Genomic DNA, 17,266 nt, shown 5'->3' on the forward strand with positions numbered 1-17,266 from the left:
TCCAGGGGATCTTCCTAACCCAGAGATCAAACCCATGTCTGTCTGTCTGTCTCTCTATCTATTATAGTGTGACATGCATCATTCCTATTTAGCTATCTAAATAATGGATACCACTCTATTTCATAGATACCTTGTAATCTCAGAGGGGCTGTGATGGGCTCTTGCATTTCCCTGAGTGGTCAACTGCTTTTGACTGTTACTGGTGCATGCTAGCCTGTTTTGGGAAGCAAGGGGAGTCTATTTTCCTGGGCCAGCCCTAGTTTTATAGAGATGCTTAGTCCTTGACTCTCAGGGGTGGGGTTTTCTCATTGGTCCTGCCATTGCACCTGTATTAGGACCCATCTACTGGACTGAGTCCAGGATGGTTTCCTACTCCTTCCTTAAGGGAATTGCCTTTTTCCGTTTTTCATTTTCCGTAGTGGCAGTGGATGTTTTGCTCTGCCCTCAGGGATTAAAGTTTGTGGCCCTTTCCCTGATGGGTTAAACCTTGTGTTGCCTAGAGGAGAAGGCACAGGGTGGCATTTTGTATTTTTCCCCACAGGCTGCCTTCCCGCCCTCTCGGTCTGCAACAGCAAGAGAGGCTTTCTCCTGTCTCCCCCCTTCCCCCGCTCTTTGTCTTGTGCCTTTGGTGAGTCCTGTGTACCTGAATGAGTTCATGGAGAAGAGTCTCTAAGTGGATGCAAAGTCCTGTGTGTCAGCAACTATTAGGGTTTCTGTTCTCTTACAGTTGCTCACACTGGGTCTGCACCAAGATCTCATCTTCATCCTGCTGCAGCTATTACAACAATGCTCACGCCCTGTCTCTCCTTTGATATTAGAGTCGTTGGTTGTTCTATTACCACAGCTTTTTGATGTGTCCAAGAAACATTATAATTTTGTACATTATCCTGCATTTTCTTGTCGTTAGGGTGGGAGTGATGTTCTTACCAGCTTTCTACATCTTAGACAGAAACTGGAAATCTGTCTACTTTCATGAAAAGTATTTTACGATATGCCTATAAAATATCTTTTACTTTTGCTTGTTTGTCTTTTTTTGACTTCTTTCAGTGTCTTCTCTGCAATAGATTGTTTTCCTATGATGTTTTTGGACCTGTGCTTTTTCTTTCCTCAATACATTGTCTTTTTTCCAAGACTGCCTCTGTTTATGTCACTGTACTGCTTTTAAAAAAATTTATTTTTTAGTAATTTCTCCAGAGTTAATAAGTGTAATCTATAGAATAGCTTGGTAGGAGTTTTTTTGACCATATCAGATAATCTGCTCTTATCTCTGTTTTCAATTTGGGATTATGGTTATCTATGTACATGGGGAGTTCTGACATGATTTAACCTTAGCTTTCTGCTTAGTCCTGCCAACCTCTTTGCCCACAGATTTTAGTCGATCAGTTTCCCCTAAACTAGTCCCATCTGGTGTTTACCAACAGTAGAGAGGACTTTCTTTCAAGATTCACAGACTTCTGTAACTCTAGCTGTGCCCTCTCAGAGTCTCAGCAGGTATGACCCTACTTCAGTTCAGTCGCTCAGTCATGTCCCACTCTTTTCGACACCATGGACTGCAGCACGCCAGGCCTCCCTGTCCATCACAAAATCCTGGACCTTGCTCAGACTCATGTCCATTGAGTCAGTGGTGCCATCCACCATCTCATCCTCTGTCATCCCCTTCTCCTGCCTTCAATGCCTCCCAGCATCAGGGCCTTTTCAGATGAGTCAGCTCGCTGCATCAGGTGCCCAAAGTATTGGAGTTTCAGCTTCAGCATCAGTCCTTCCAATGAACACCCAGGGCTGATTTCCTTTAGGATGGACTGGGTTGGATCTCCTTGCAGTCCAAGGGGCTCTCAAGAGTCTTCTCCAACACCACAGTTCAAAAGCATCAATTCTTCAGGGCTCAGCTTTCTTCACAGTCCAACTCTCACATCCATACATGACCACTGGAAAAACCATAGCCTTGACAAGACAGATCTTTATTGGCAAAGTAATGTCTCTGCTTTTTAATATGCTGTCTAGGTTGGTCATAGCTTTTCTTCCAAGGAGCAAGCATCTTTTTTTTTCATGGCTGCGGTCACTATCTGCAGTGATTTTGGAGCCCCCCAAAATAAAGTATCTCACTGTTTCCATTGTTTCCTGATCTATTTGCCATGAAGTGATGGGACTGGATGCAATGATCTTTGTTTTCTGAGTGTTGAATTTTAAGCCAACTTTTTCACTCTCCTCTTTCACTTTCATCAAGAGGCTCTTTAGTTCCTCTTCGCTTTCTGCCACAAGGCTGGTGTCATCTGAGTATCTGAGGTTATTGATATTTCTCCCGGCAATCTTGATTCCAGCTTGTGCTTCATCCAGCCCAGCGTTTCTCATGATATACTCTGCATATAAGTTAAATAAACAGGGTGACAATATACAGGGTGACGTACTCCTTTCCTGATTTGGAACCAGTCTGTTTGTCTGTGTCCGGTTCTAACTTTTGCTTCTTGACCCTCGTCCTATTGGTTAATTTAAAAAACTCCTCAAGTGATTCTAAAGCCTGATCAATTTATATTGGGAGATTGGGATTGACATATACACACTACTATGTTTAAAATAGTGAACCAACAAGGACCTATGATATAGCACAGGGAACTCTGCTCAATATTCTGTAACAACCTAAATGGAAAAACAGCTTGAAAAAGAAGATTCATGTATATGTAGAACTGAATCACTTTGTTGTACCCCTGAAAGACAACATTATTAATCAACTGTCAGTCGCTCAGTCGTGTCCGACTCTTTGTGACCCCATGAATCGCAGCACGCCAGGCCTCTCTGTCCATCACCAACTCCCGGAGTTCACTCAGATTCATGTCCATCGAGTCAGTGATGCCATCCAGCCATCTCATCCTCTGTCGTCCCCTTCTCCTCCTGCCCCCAATTCCTCCCAGCATCAGAGTCTTTCCCAATGAGTCAACTCTTTGCATGAGGTGGCCAAAGTACTGGAGTTTCAGCTTCAGCATCATTCCTTCCAAAGAAATCTCAGGGATGATCTCCTTCAGAATGGACTGGTTGGATCTCCTTGCAGTCCAAGGGACTCTCAAGAGTCTTCTCCAACACCACAGTTCAAAAGCATCAGTTCTTCGGTGCTCAACCTTCTTCATAGTCCAACTCTCACATCCATACATAACCACTGGAAAACCATAGCCTTGACTAGATGGACCTTTGTTGGCAAAGTAATGTCTCTGCTTTTGAATATGCTGTCTAGGTTGGTCATAACTTGTCTTCCAAGGAGTAAGCGTCTTTTAATTTCATAGCTGCAGTCACCATCTGCAGTGCTTTTGGAGCCCCCCAAAATAAAGTCTGACACTGTTTCCACTGTTTCCCCATCTATTTCCCATGAAGTAATGGGACCAGATGCCATGATCTTCGTTTTCTGAATGTTGAGCTTTAAGCCAACTTTTTCACTCTCCTCTTTCACTTTCATCAAGAGGCTTTTTAGCTCCTCTTCACTTTCTGCCATAAGGGTGGTGTCATCTGCATATCTGAGGTTATTGATATTTCTCCTGGCAATCTTGATTCCAGTTTGTGCTTCTGCAAAGCCCAGCATGTCTCATGATGTACTCTGCATAGAAGTTAAATAAGCAGGGTGACAGTATATAGCATTGATGTACTCCTTTTCCTATTTGGAACCAGTCTGTTGTTCCATGTCCAGTTCTAACTGCTGCTTCCTGACCTGCATATAGGTTTCTCAAGAGGCAGCTCAGGTGGTCTGGTATTCCCATCTCTTTCAGAATTTTGCACAGTTTATTGTGATCCACACAGTCAAAGGCTTTGACATAGTCAATAAAACAGAAATAGATACTCCAATATAAAATAAAAATTAAAAAACCCACTTAAGTTCTTATTCTACAGTTTTCATGACCTCACTCAGTAGCAAAACCTTCATGACAAATTGAGTTTTAAAGAGTGTAGAGAATTCAGAATTGTGGAAAAAAGAAAAGAAGTAATTCTTAACAATGAAAGTAGCACAATCAAAGAAACAGGCAGAAAAGTAAGGTGCATGTAATTACTGCTGCATTACTGCAGTATAGCATGCGTGTTGGAAATTAGTTTGGGGCTAAATTTGGGATGGTCTTGGACGTAAAACTAAGGATACTAGGTTTCATTCTCTAGATAACAGGAACTCAGTTAAGGTTTTTGAAATGAAGAATAACATGATTAATGCTGCTCACAAAAGACTAATCTACTACCTTGTATATCCCTGACTGACATCCAGAGACTAGAAGTAGAAATAATATTTGCAATATTCTAGGAAAGAGCGACTGTGGGCTTGAATAAGAGGTTGATCACTGGAATGTAAAGGTTGTGACAGGTGTGAAAACTAATAAGGCAAAAGGATCAGTGGAAGAGAGGTCAGCGTCAAGGGTAGTACTGAGGTTTTAAATGTAAATGATTAGAAAAACTAAGCTGTCATTTACAGCAACTGGGAACAGAGAAGCAAAAGCAGCTTTGGGGAAAAGATAAAACATTTAATTGGGGTCAGAATTCTTTCAGGGGTTGCTGGTACTTCCAACTGGTTTTAAGGCAAACTAGTCTAAGTTCATTAATGAAAAAATACAGTCCATCAGGCATGCAAACTTTCTGTTTTTTATAGTAAAATTCTATGATTGAGATTTTCTCATTTAATCCAGGATACCCTGTGGATATATTGAATTAATACTCAATTTATTCATTTTGCATTTAATATGTAATATTTTACTTCATAATAATAATTTGATCTTTCAGAGAGTTTTCAAAAGTTTGCTTAAATCATTTAAAGAATAAGTCAGGAAATTTGATTTACTTTCTAGTACAAAATCCTAACACTGATTATTCTCTGGTTTCTTTTATGATTAATTTTGATATTATGCTTTAATTTTAATGATATGACTTCCATTATTTTTAGCCTGTATTTTAAAATAATTTTTATCAAATTATAATGTCCATACAGAAAAGTACACAAATACCAAGTATAGACTGAAGAATTTTCACAAATGTCCCCTCCATTTTACTGCCTACCTCTTCTAGAGGAAACAAGTTCTTTCACTTTTACATTATTTTTGCTTGCATGGAATCATACAGTATGTGCTATTTTGTGTCTGGTTTCTTTCATTCAAAATTATGTCCATATGATTGTTCCATTCTGTTTTAGCAATAGTTATTTCTTTTTATGAATTCCTCTAATCTTTATTGAAATTTACATTGTTTCTGGTTTGCAGCTATTCAAAGAATGCTATTATATTGTAGTTATGTAAACCTTTCAGTAAACATATGTATGGATGTTTGGGTTCATATTTAGATTTGTGAGTTTTGAGGGTGGGAATGGAAGGGTTTGTGCAAGTCCATCCTTTGGTAGAGAGTACCAAACAGTTTTCCAAAGTGGAAATGATGCGAGTTCCAGGTTCTCCTCATCCTTTTCTGTCCTTGGTGATCTGCTGGTCTTTTAAATTTCAGTCATTATTGATGTATATGCAATTGTAAATTATTGTGGAGTTAGTTTACGTTTTGTGATGGTTAAGGAAACTGGATACGTTCTCATGTTTATTGAGCACACATTATCCTTATTTAAGAAGGAGTTGCAAAAGATTCTTGGCCATTTACTTATTTTTTTTGTATGCAAGTTTTATTACAGAATTTTTAAAAATTGAAGTGTAGTTGATATATATTATTATATAATTATGTATTATATTTATAATTATATAATTAAATAGTATATATTATATAGTTTTGAAGGGTACAGTACAGTGATTCACAACTTTTAAAGGCTGTACTCATTTATAGTTACTGTAAAATACTGGCTGTATTCCGTGTGTTGTACAATGTATCCATGTAGTTTATTTTATACATAATAGTTTATACCTCTTAATTCCCTACTGCTATCCTGCCCCTCCTTCCTTCTCTCTCCCTGCTGGTCACTACTAGTTTATTCTGTAAATCTGTGAGTATGTTTCCTTCTTATTCTACTCACCAGTTTGTTTTATTTTTTAGATTCCGCATATAAGTGATATCATACAGTGGATGTCTTTCTCTGTCTGCCATTTCACTAAGCACAGTGCCCTCCAAGTCCATGCCTGTTGTTGCATATGGCACAATTTCATTCTTTTTTGTGGCTGAGTAGTATCCCGTTGTAGCTATATACACCACATCTTCATTCGAAGGGCACTCAAGTTGCTTCCATATCTTGACAATTGTAACTAATGCTGCTGTGAACACTGGGTTGCATGTATCTTTTTGAAATAGTGTTTTTGTTTTATATCCAGGAGTGGAATTGCTGAGATATGTGGTAATTCCATTTTTAGTTTTTGGAGAAACCTCCACACTGCTCTTCTCATTGGCCATACTACTGAATATAATTTTTTGACATAAAGTATTTTTTAAGATAGCTTAAGGAAGACTTCTGTTAGTATATAGCAAGTTTTCTCATGGAAATGTGAACGACCGTTGAATCTTATCATATTTCTTTGAAACTGGCAAAGTGACCATACATTTTTACCCTTTATACTGTTAATGTGATGAATTGTGTGATTTATTTTTATATGTTAAAACCAGTTGCTCATTCTTGTAATTAATCCAACTCGTATGTATTTCTGGATTATTTTTGCTAATATTTTATATAAAATTTTGTATGTATGTTTTTGACAGATGTTTGGTATGGTAGTTATGCTGGTCTCATAGAATAGTTGAGAAATTTCTTCTTTTTTTCTACTCTCTAGTTTTAAAAATAAGGTCAATATTAATTATTTCATAAATACCTGGAGAAATTCAATTTTAGAATCATGTCAGTCTGAAGTTTTCTCTGAAGGTTTTCATTTGATAATGAAATACTGCAATACTAAATAGATACACATTTCTTAGATTTTCTGTTTCTTATGCCAGATTTACTAAATTGTGCTTCACTAGAAATCTGTTCATTGTTTAATCTAAATTTATATAAAGTTGTTTATATATTTTTATATTTTTTTGTAGTTTTCATTCCTGATGTTGTTTGCTTGGATTTTTTTCTCTTTGTATTTCTCTCTGAAGTCTTCCCATGGAGTTGATAGTTTTATTAAATTACTATTTATTTTATGGAACTCTTAGTTTTCAAATGTTGCAGTTAAAGTTTTTTCTTTGTCTGCTTATCTTTTTATTGTATTAATTTCTTACCTAATTTTACAGTTATCTTACTTTTGTTGGATAACTTACTAAGTTGGATGCTTAGAGCATGGAATACCAACGTTTATTCTTTTTATAAGTATGCCTTGAAAGTGAAAGTGAAGTCGCTCACTCGTGTCCAACTCTTTGTGACCCCATGGACTGTAGCCTACTAGGCTCTTCCATCTGTGGGATTTTCCCGCAAGAGTACTGGAGTGGGGTGCCATTGCCTTCTCCAGGGGATCTTCCCAATCCACGGGTTGAACCTGGGTCTCCCGCACTGCAGACAGACCCTTCACCGTCTGAGCCACCAGGGAAGACCCTATCAGAGAGTCTTTACAGAACATTCAGTACAATTATATTCATTATCTTTCCATTTGACTGATTTAAAAATTACATTGTAACATTAACTTTGGCTCAGACATTGGGAGATTTTCTCCTTATGCTTCTGTTACTTGTTTCTAATTCCCTTTGATCACATATGCACCTGGAATTGTCTCAGTCCTTGTAAATTTGTTGAGACTTACTATGAAACAGTATATTATCAATGTTGAAAAATTCTCCACATCACCTTGGGAGAAATGTGTGTTCTCCAGGTTGTGAGGATGGTGTTGTGTACACTGATGTGATCAAAATTTTAAAATTTTGCTCTTCAAAACTTTTCTTTCTTTACTACTAATACTGACTTCTATTATTAGTTACTGAGAACAATATATTAAAATTTATTACTTTGCTTTTATATTTCATATACTAGTCTATAAGATACATAAATCTTTCTGATGGATAGATTATTTAATCACAATAAAATATCTTATTTTTTTCTCGAGTAATCTTCTTGCTTTGGAATTGACTTTTTTTTTTCTATTGATAAAGCTATACACACCCTTCTGGGCAATGTTTGTGTTATATATAATTTATTCTTTTACTGTGAAAACCTCTTTGTCATTGTATTTAAGTCATATATTATTATTGTGCTTCATTTTATTTAGCCAGTCTCACAAGCTTTCTTTTAAGAAGTATGTAGTACACTTAAATTCAATTGAATTACTAATACTTTCTGAATGTGTAGTAATTTTAGCACTTAAAATTTTTTATATGCTGCTGAAAAACTCAGTTTTGCTCATCTGGAGCTCTTTTCATTTTGCTTCAGTTTTGAAGGATGTATTCTCTTAGGTGTAGCTATCTAAATCAAAATACTTTTCTTTCAGCACTTTGATAGTGTCATTCCATTGATTTCTAATCTTCACAGTTTCTATTCAGGTGTTAACCATCAGCCTTATTGTTGTTCCTTTGAGGGTGATGTGTCTTTTTTCTCTAGCTGATTTTATGATTTATGCCTTGGTACATATTGAATTTTCCAATTCCTTGAAAATGTGGAAACCTCTGCTAGTTTCCTCAGATTCTATAGGTAATGTTCCTCAAAGCCTGTAGGTGATGTTTTCACCTTTACCTCGTTAAGAATTTTTACATCATTAGTGGACTAAATCTGCATATACGTGCCTGATGGATTTTTCTGGAAGGCTTCTCTAGATGTTCATGTGCTAAGAATGCTCAGGAATTAAAAATCCCTGAAAGTAAGTCCTTAATTAATGACTGGCATTTGTTGATATATAAATTTTAACAGTTCCCCCACATTTGGGTAGGATAATCCTGGAGCATGTGTTTTACACTATTTTTTTTTAAACTTTGAGCTTCCCCTAAGGGATTAGCTAGCATAATAATGTATCTTTTATCAGTTGTCATCCCTTCCCAGCATCACTTCTCCGTGTTAGTGTTCCTTTCACTCTCAAATAAACCTCTTGTGACAGAATCCTCATCTCAGAGTTTGAGACTAAAAAAAAGATTGTTAAGACCCTCCTGTGTGGCAGGATAATACAGAGGTCAGGTGATATGTGAAGTCCTGGCTCAACCGTCTCACTGTGAATCCAATGGTTCATAAGTGTGCTCTAGTGAATTCCCCAGTCCCTCATTACATAATAAAGGCACATATAATTTGGCATAATTCTCACATTGGTGCCTGATTTCTGGAGAAAGAAGCAAAATGTTTGGGAAAAACAAGTAGAATCCCTTAAAATTACTCCCTGGTCAAGAGACTAAATGAGAATCCATAACTCATCTTGAGGGAAATGGCAGACTTGGTATCACCCTGTAGACTTAGAGGTTGCCGGGCTGGTAGTCCCTATTATATTTCCATTCAATAAGTTAGTTTGAGGCCTGAAAATATCAGGATATTATGAAAAATTATGAGGAACTACCATAAGTGTAACCCAAGTGATAGCACCAATCATATTGCCTTTTTTCAGTTATCAACATGGTGATAAAGACAGATCTCAATATTATGAAAATGTTGGTGACTCCAAAGACCCCTGAGTATCAGGCACCGGCAAGGTCTAAGGACTGAGAGTGAGAGTAGCAGGAGTGGTCCCTTTAAGTGTTACGCCTAATGACTGGGCTTGAGGAATTTGGGCTTCAGTTTCCAGAAGAGAAAAGCTTCTACCAGGCTGTGCACCAAGAGATCCACACAGGCCAAAATTACAGCTAAACCCAGTCATTCTGGGCTCTCTCATAGGAGTGCAGAAGCATTCAGGAAGTTATTACACTGTCAGTGGAAACTGATCATTATTACCACGAGGATATAAAGTTTAGTTCAGTTCAGTTCAGTCATTCAGTTGTGTCCGACTTCTCGCGACTCCACGAACCGCAGCACGCGAGGCCTCCCTGTCCTTCACTAACTCCTGGAGCCCACTCAAACCCATGTCCACTGAGTCGGTGATGCCATCCAACCATCTCATCCTCTGTCGTCCGCTTCTCCTCCTGCCCTCGATATAGAGTTGCTGCTGCATAATGAAGGCGGGAAGCTTCACGGTACACAGTCTTTCCACATGTGTACAGGTATGCTCAGTGTGTCCAACTCTCTGAGAGCCCGCCAACCTCCTCTGTCCGTTATCCAGGCCAGAATACTAGAGTCAGTTGCCATTTCCTTCTCCAGGGGATCTTCCTGACCCAGGATTGAACCCTTGTCTCCGGCATCTCCTGCAATGCAGGCGGATTATTATTATTATTATTATTTACTGCTGAGCCACATCTTATAATTTATGATAAATAGGTTCTAGCAGAAAGCATAACAAGAGCATGGTAACCAGAGGCTGCAGCCTTTAAGGGTGAGGATCTTCTTTATCCCACATCATTAAACATGTATGCTATCATGTAAGAAATGAATGGCCAGTCTAGGTTCGATACAGGATACAGGATGCTTGGGGCTGGTGCACTGGGATGACCCAGCGAGATGACAGGGGAGAGAGGTGGGAGGGGGGTTCAGGATTGGGAACTCACGTACAGCCGTGGCGGATTCATGTCAATGTATGGCAAAACCAATACAGTATTGTAAAGAAAAAAAAAAAAAAAAAAAAAAAAGTACTAGCCAATTACAGAGGGGGATTAAATGGTAGAAGGGAGATACACAGTGCGTACCGGTCGCAGACTTTGGATGCTCGGCGATGAGATGTGTCTCATGGTTCACTAAAACTCCTGCACGTCCATTTTTAAAACATTTGACCTTGAAGAAGAGTGACAAGACTTGACAAAATAGTGCAAACTTAACTTGAGATGTGAGTTGTTCTGAGCATTACAGAGGGCAGACTGCCTGTAGCAGATACTGTCGATACCGTCTCAAATCCCCAAAGCTTATCATGTCTGTGTGCTTTTGGTAATTGACAACTGTCAGTATCTGTATCTTCATGCTTCATGACTTGTTCTGGAAGGCTACTCTTTTATACCCAAGGAAGGTTAGAAATGCTCTGGAATTAAATAACATCTCAGCATTATCTCTCACCTAGTGCTTGATAAGAAAGAATGTACAAAAACCTCTGTCCCATCACACCTTAGATGGGAAATATCTGAGCATAGTATGTGCTTTACAACATTTCCCAGAGTGACTCTAGTATTAAGTTATTGCCATCCTTTGTATCTTGCTGATTAGGGTCCTCTTTATTGATTGTGTCCCTTCCCTCCTAGAGCAGTTTCCACTCCCCTCCTGATGTTCCTGGCGTCTCCCAAAATGCACTACTTGCACTAAGATCTTTATGTCGGGCTCTGCTTTTTCTCTGCTTTGAGAAAAACTCAAAACTAAGATTTGTAACCACTACATTTTGATAGTTTTTTTTTTTTTGCCTCTTAGCCAACTGCTTGAGGATTAGAAAATCCCTTATGTGTAAAAGTACTTTTAAATAACCAAACTCACTTCTCCGCTCTTCTTTTCTCACTGGGTTCTTGACCCTTCGAGTTCTTCCTGGTTTGATAGCCCTCTGATGCCTTGAAACAGCCTCTAAAAAGTGTTATCTAGTTATTACAGTTGTTCTCAGTAGGAGAGTTGGTCCAACATAACTGATAGCAGAAATCAATTTCTTTCATAAATCCATATGTGAATCAGAGAAACTTTAATGAGAACTTAAAAAGGCAGTTACTGCCTTCTTCCATGACATTTTGAAAACTCAGAGAACATTTGAAAAATGTAACATCCAGTTTTCTAGAGGTGAAAAATGATCAAGTCACGCTGAAGGCATTCTTACATTGTAACGCTTTCAATCACCTTTGGTTCTTTGTTTTCCCCCAATCTCTACATCTTTTATGAGTAGTTCCTTTGCTCTTATTTTATGAGAGAGGATTAGACTTTTAAATTTGCTATTGTTTTCATGACATCTTCAGGGAGTAATTATCTGGCTTTTAAGGATCATACACTCATTCCTTTGGGGGTAAGGGAGAAAGTATAAAACATTCATATTTTTCTTCATTTTCATTCCAGTAAATATATTCTGAGGGGCACAGCGTAGTGCTTTAAGTGGAAAGAGAGGTTAAGGGAATGAAAAAGTGCTTGTTTGAAGAGTTCACCATTAAGACTCATTCTGTAGATTAACAGAGAGATCACCAGTCTCCAGGGTTAGCAAGTCAACCATTTCATTAAAATTAAATTTACATGAAAATATGGAGAAAATGAGTAACATTTCAGTCTTTGTTGGTAGCAGGTCAAAAAGTCACATCCCCACTGGATCTGGAACTCTGCTTTATAGTGACTTTTCCTATGACCTGTTTTCCAGCTCTCATTTTATTGACTAGCGAAAGGCTTCTGCATGAACCAGTTGGTTTCTTTGCAGTTTTCTGTTTCATGTATTCAGGAAACTATGCCTATGAGCTGAGTTGTAAATATCATGTCTAAGTGACGTGTCATTTAGAGAATGCCATGAAGTTTGATTCTTTCCTGAACAGAGACAAATTTTGCCTAATTAATTGTCTCTACCAAGGAGTTGGACATAGTATCATCTTGTTTGCTGATGTAAGGTGTGTCCCTTAACAATTACTTGCTTGTTGGAGAAAAAAAGGGAAACAACTTATGCCTTATTTATCATAAGGACTAGTCACAACTGAATGTTTATCCCATAATGTTAAAAAAAGAAAGAAAAAAATGCCTAAGTTTTCTTATCATGGCAATTAGATATAGGAAAAGAGTTTTCTTTATTCTCTCTGAGAAAGAATATGAGTTGCTGATATAATACTCATTTCCTTCCCCAGTGAGATGCCACTCTGAAGCTATGGGGTATGAAAATATTACCAATTACTCTTGTAGCTTAGGTATTAAAAATGCTTTTAGATTAATATCCAATGTGCAAAAGCAGAGTAAAAGAAGCTTGCTTATTATTTTAAATTCTGTGTGCTCCTTCTTTTTTGTGAGCATCCTACTTAATCCTGGCATTCTCACTCTTGTTCCAGACTTCTCATTTCCTTGAGATAAGGAGAGATTTACAGCAATCTTTGTTATAGCTCTTGTCCACCACTGAATTATAGGTGTTTAATTGGCCCACATAAGTTGAAGCAATTTCAACTCTGAAGCAGAGTCCATATCAAATGGTTCAAGACATAGCAATGATATTGTCTAAATTTTTTTTTTTTTTGGTAGGGGTGATAGTATGGTAGCAACTAGCAGAGGTACCCAAGGAATTGTTCCAATGTGAGCAGGACAGATTTTAAAAAATTTCTCTGTAGAGAGAACTTAAAAGTTAGATTATTTTGCTTATTCTGCCTCTTTGTGACCCCATGGACTGTAGCTTGCCAGGCTTCTCTGTCCATGGAATTCTCCAGGCAAGAATACTGGAGTGTGTAGGCATTGCCTTCTCTAGGGGATCTTCCCAACCCAGGAATTGAACCCGGGTCTCCTGCGTTGCAGGCAGATTCTTTACTGTCTCGGCCATCAGGGAAACTCAATATTCATCACATGTTCTCCCTAAATGTCATATAGTATTTTAATGTATTTATTATCATTCATTCATCCAAAATATATAGATAACGTACATACTAAGAATATTGCAAAGTGATTGGTTTAAAAATATTTTAAAATTAAATGTTTGCTTCCAAAAGAGCTGGCTAAACACTGATAATTTCAACTTCTAAGTCACATATATATTTTATTAGTGTTTGTTTTTCTAAAAATAAGTGCCAGATTTAGGGCTAGATATTTCTGATATGCTAATGTTTATGACTCTTTGTATGAATGCTGTGCTACATAATTTATTTAAACTAGTGCTCAAGATTTCCGTCAAAAGCATGCTAGCATGTGCCATCCTGTGATCATGGTGAACTTTTGTTATTTTTATACAGTGTGGACCTGGATGCACCAGTCAATATAGCATATGCTACTCTTATCCCAAATAGATTTTTTTCTTCTCTGATATTTACTGAATACTAATAATGTACTCGAAGCACCTTATTGCCTTTATATTTCATGATCCTTTTGTGGGAAGTGGGAAGTGTTAGTCGCTCAGTCGTGTCCAGTTCTTTGCAACTCCATGGACTGTAGGCCACCAGGCTCCTCTGGTTCCTGGGATTCTCCAGGCAAGAATACTGGAGTGGATTGCCATTCCCTTCTCCAGGGAATCTTCCTGACCCAGGGATCAAACCTGGGTCTCCTGCATTGTAGGCAGATTACCATCTGAATCACTGATCCTTATACGTGCTGCTGTTAATATTTCAGTTTTACAAATAAGGGCATAGCCTGTGAGTCTCAAGTCACTCGGTCAGAGCCTTCACTCAGGGTCTACGCCTTGAATGCGTTTGTTGCCTTATGATCAAGAATATTTGGAGTTTGTGTGAGAATTTTCTTTCCAGTTTGCATATTGTAGGTTTATGATGAGTTACAGTCAAGTCATTTTCCTCACAGGCTTAACTGCATTTTGAGTAGGAGAGCATCCCATGCCTCAGTATTTCCCCTGGGTATGGTTCCTGCCTGATTTTTGTATGTTTAGGGAAGAATGAAAGAAGGAAATAAGTTTGTAAAAAGTGCTCTAGGGCATTTGTGGAATCAGAGAAGTGTATTAATACTCTAATCTACACTTAGCCACCTGTTCTTCCTGAGTACCACGTGCTGGCCAGAAAAATAGTCAGCCACTGTTTCCACTGTTTTCCCATCTATTTGCCATGAAGTGACGGAACCTGATCCCATGATTGTAGTTTTCTGAATATTGAGCTTTAAGCCAACTTTTTCACTTTCATCAAGAGGCTCTTGAGCTCTTCTTCACTTTCTGCCATAAGGGTGGTGTCATCTGCCTACCTGAGGTTATTGATATTTCTCCCGGCAATCTTGATTCCAGCTTGTGCTTCCTCCATCCAGTGTTTCTTATGATGTACTCTGCACAGAAGTTAAATAAGCAGGGTGACAATATACAGCCTTGATGTACTCCTTTTCCTATTTGGAACCAGTCTGTTGTTCCATGTCTAGTTCTAACTGTTGCTTCCTGACCTGCACATAAGTTTCTCAAGAGGCAGGTCAGGTGGTCTGTATTCCCATCTCTTTCAGAATTTTCCACAGTTTGTGGTGATCCACACAGTCAAAGGCTTTGGCATAGTCAATAAAGCAGAAATAGATGTTTTTCTGGAACTCTCTTGCTTTTCCATGATCCAGCAGATGTTGGCCATTTGATCTCTGGTTCCTCTGCCTTTTCTAAAACCAGCTTGAACATCTGGAAGTTCATAGTTCATGTATTGCTGAAGCCTGGCGTGGAGAATTTTGAGCATGACTTTACTCGTGTGTGAGATGAGTGCAATTGTGTTGTAGTTTGAGCATTCTTTGGCATTTCCTTTCTTTGGGATTGGAATGAAAACTGACAGTCCTGTGGCCACTGCTGAGTTTTCCAAATTTGCTGGCATATTGAGTGCAGCACTTTCACAGCATCATCTTTCAGGATTTGAAATAGCTCCACTGGAATTCCATCACCTCCACTAGCTTTGTTCGTAATGATGCTTTCTAAAGCCCACTTAACTTCACATTCCAGGATGTCTGGCTCTAGGTGAGTGATCACACCATCATGATTATCTGGGTCGTGAAGATCTTTTTTGTACAGTTCTTCTGTGTATTCTGGCCACCTCTTCTTACTATCTTCTGCTTCGGTTAGGTCCATACCATTTCTGTCCTTTATTGAACCCGTCTTTGCATGAAAAATCACTGCAGATGGTGACTGCAGCCATGAAATAAAAAGATGCTTACTCCTTGGAAGGAAAGTTATGACCAACCTAGACAACATATTCAAAAGCAGAGACATTACTTTGTCAACAAAGCTCCATCTAGTCAAGGCTATGGTTTTACAGTGGTCATGTATAGATGTGAGAGTTGGACTATAAAGAAAGCTGAGCACTGAAGAATTGATGCCTTTGAACTGTGGTGTTGGAGAAGACTCTTGAGAGTCCCTTGGACTGCAAGGAGATCCAAGCAGTCCATTCTGAGGAGATCAGCCCTGGGATTTCTTTGGAAGGAATGATGCTAAAGCTGAAACTCCAGTACTTTGGCCACCTGGTGCGAAGAGCTGACTCATTGGAAAAGACCCTGATGCTGGGAAAGATTGAGGGCAGGCGAGAAGGGGATGACAGAGGATGAGATGGTTGGATGGCATCACTGACTCAATGGACATGGGTTTGGGTGGACTCTGGGTGTTGGTGATGGACAGGCAGGCCTGGCGTGCTGCGGTTCATGGGGTCACAATGAGTTGGACACAACTGAGTGACTAAACTGAACTGAACATGCTGGCATCAGTAGGATTTGGGTGGATTTCCTGAGTTTTTTTGTTTGGCCAAAACAATGAAAAGGAAAGGGGAAAATGACACAGGGGCAGAAGACTGCAAAAGGGTGAAGTGACATGGCAGGGAGAGTGATTTGGAGAGGAGGGTGAACAAAGAGACGCATATGGAAGGGGCAGCCCTGACCCGCCAGAGTGCTGGCTGGGTCTCTGGCAGGCACCCGTTCTGTCAATTATTCCTCCTGCTCTGGTGAAGAGGGATAGGATTCATCACCAGCTCCTCTTCCCCCACTACTTCCACGTTTCTCTCTAGGGTTGGGAAAGGTGAGCAATTTGTTACAAATGCATGATGAATTTCATTAAGTATTCACAACTGCTGTTAAAATCACTGGAGATCTGCAAAATAGAACCCAACATGCCCAGAACAGATTTGACACACAGAGCAGAGATGTGAAATTTGCCAGAAATTAAAAGCTCTGCTGGTATTCAGGTCCTTTATGAGTCATCTTTTTTTTTTTTTTTCTGAGTAGAACATGATTTTATTGAAATGATGACAGTTACATGTTTTATTAATGTGCTTTTTAGACAGGCTTCATAACATGATCTCATCATAAAATTCTGAAGGTAATGGATTTATCATTCAATGAGTTAATGCAATAGAGAGTGCTTTGTAGCCTGGAAAGTGCTAAATAAATATTAGATATTATAGTCATAACCCACATAGCATTTTGTCTTATAGATTAAAAAAAAAAAACTTTAATGAGCTTTTGTTTTAGAATAATTTTAGATTTACAGAAAAGTTGTGAAATAGTACAAAGAGTTTCCACACACCCTGCACCTAGGTTCCCCTATTATGAGTACCTTAAAGTGTATGGCACAATTTATCATGACTAATGAACCAGTATTAGTACATTATGTAAAGTCCATACTTTGTTCAGATCTCCTTAATTTTCACCTGAGGTCCTCTTCCTGCTCCACACGGCCGTGTAGGATACCGCTTTACGTTTGGTTCTTACGTTTCCTTAGAATCCTCCTGGCTGTGCCAGTTACTCAGCCTTTCCTTGCTTTTGATGACCAGG

This window comes from Ovis aries, chromosome 14, assembly GCF_016772045.2.
Source record: "Ovis aries strain OAR_USU_Benz2616 breed Rambouillet chromosome 14, ARS-UI_Ramb_v3.0, whole genome shotgun sequence".
NCBI classification, from domain to species: domain Eukaryota; kingdom Metazoa; phylum Chordata; class Mammalia; order Artiodactyla; family Bovidae; genus Ovis; species Ovis aries.